Source organism: Cupressus sempervirens, chromosome 3 (assembly GCF_028749045.1).
Source record: "Cupressus sempervirens isolate cs-2001-9-10 chromosome 3, ASM2874904v1, whole genome shotgun sequence".
NCBI lineage: Eukaryota > Viridiplantae > Streptophyta > Pinopsida > Cupressales > Cupressaceae > Cupressus > Cupressus sempervirens.
The window spans coordinates 461,881,210-461,883,263 of NC_143120.1; the positions used below are offsets into that span (position 1 = coordinate 461,881,210).

Below are 2,054 nucleotides of genomic sequence, written 5' to 3' on the forward strand. Positions count from 1 at the left end.
CATCATGTACATAAATTGGTTTCCTCCATACAAATCATGAACAATTGGATGTTGAAAATTTGACAAAAACAAAAATGTTTTATTTTTCAATTTTTGAAAACTAATCAACCCTACATTAAACTCAAAGGCATCTCAAAGGAATCACCTTTAGAAAATATTTTTTATAGAATAAATAAAGTTTAAATAATTTGTATAAATACAACTTGAATTGATTCTATTTGTACTCTAGAAATGGCAAGTTCAAATCCCGCTTAGAAATAAGCTATGAATATGACTATAAAACTCCTTTCTTTTCGTTGAACCGTGACCGTGACGTCACACGTTTCATGCCCATCGTCACTTGCCTTTTGTAAGTGACGATGAAATACCCAATGCCATGTTTTATGTTTGCTGTTTATACGTTGAAATACGTTCAAACAAAACCAGGGAAATCGTACCAACTGTTTTGTGCTGGGAATCATTCAGACCTCCTTACATCTGGAAGCTTCTACTTCTTCTAGATCAACTCCCCACATTAGACTTTGATTTTCCTCCTCTATTTGTGAGTGTATATATGTACGTTGAAGCCCTTCCCCACAAAACACAAGATCAGCAATTTTACTGAATTAAGTTTACATACAAAACAAAAACAATACATGGCACTTTCATCTGTTCCCAGTGAAGTTAGCAGAATGTTTGATTCTATGGACGAAAATGGCGATGGGAGGCTCACTTTGCATGAAATCAATTGCTTTCTCAATAAGCTTGGAATTCAACTTACAAAGGAAGAATTGAAGTGTTTGGTGATGGGTGTTTCCCAGAGCAAAGATGATGATGATAGCTTAACATTTGATGAATTTGTTGGGCTCTACCAGTCTCTTGATTTGGAAGAGAGTCAGAGTTCAGCTTTAATGGAGACATTCAAAGTTTATGATTTGAATGAAGATGGGTATATTTCCTCTTCTGAACTTCAACAAGTGCTCAATGATTTGGGATTGTTAGAGCAAGGTGTGCATTATTTGGAGGATTGTGAGAGAATGATATGTAGATTTGATGACAATTTGGACGGCTTCATAGATTTCTCTGAGTTTAAGAATATGATGACCATTAAATCTTAATAGTTTTCACTATTGACCTCATTTGGTGGTTTCAGGATTTTTCAGAAAATTTCTTTTCTTTAACTTTTGAGGAGTATTCTTTTGCCCAAAATCTATCCTACCACGATCTTGATCTTGAAGTCATGCATTTAGTAAGATTTGATATTTCTCTTTTTAAAAATCTTGAATATAATTATTATACAAGAAAATGTTATATGAATAAAACTGTAAACAAGAGCTCTTTTCGAACTTGAGTCCCTGCCTTTTGTGGAGAGTATGAAATAAGGTTATTGTGTGTCAGTCATGAAATGTTTAATTGAATATTATAAGTTAATAAAGAATTAACATGTTGTTTAGCTAGTTAATTTGTAGGTTGCTATTGAATGGACAATCAATCTAAATCATTTGATTTGAATGTCTTTAATGATTTAATGGTAAGCTTTGCATATAAATTCAGCATAACATTGAATTTGATATTTTTTAAATTAGTAACATGTGTTAATTAACATGTATTATGTTAGAGGCAAAAACAATTATATAATGCTAATGGTAAAAGTGCAACAAAGAAGCAACAATGGTAAATGTTTCTATACAGAGCAATAATAATTGATAAAGAAAATCAATTACATAACATTTCTCATATCGTAGATCATTTGGACTAATTTATGTCAATTATATCTTATATTCTAAATCATTTGACAAATTAATATTTGAACTTCAAGTATCATAACCTCTTAATAAATCATGGGACCCTTATATAGCTTTCTTAATAAAAAAATTCATTAAAATTTAGAAATTTATCTTTATTTGTAAAACTAAAATGAAAATCTAAAGTAAAAAAATAAGTAATATTGAATTTGAAAGATGAAAAAAATCATTTTTAAGATATTGATTATACAAGTACTTAAAAATTGAATATTTTTAGTGTAAATGTTGATCAGCTAATGTGAAAAAGTAATCGAACACATTGTGGGAATT

The 2,054-nt window shown here is 29.9% G+C and overlaps 1 pseudogene; it reads left to right on the forward strand.

The window, feature by feature from the left end:
- The first annotated feature begins 635 nt into the window (after window positions 1–635).
- On the forward strand, window positions 636–1,097 carry LOC149567104 (calmodulin-like protein 3 pseudogene; annotated as a pseudogene).
- The last annotated feature ends 957 nt before the right edge of the window (window positions 1,098–2,054 follow it).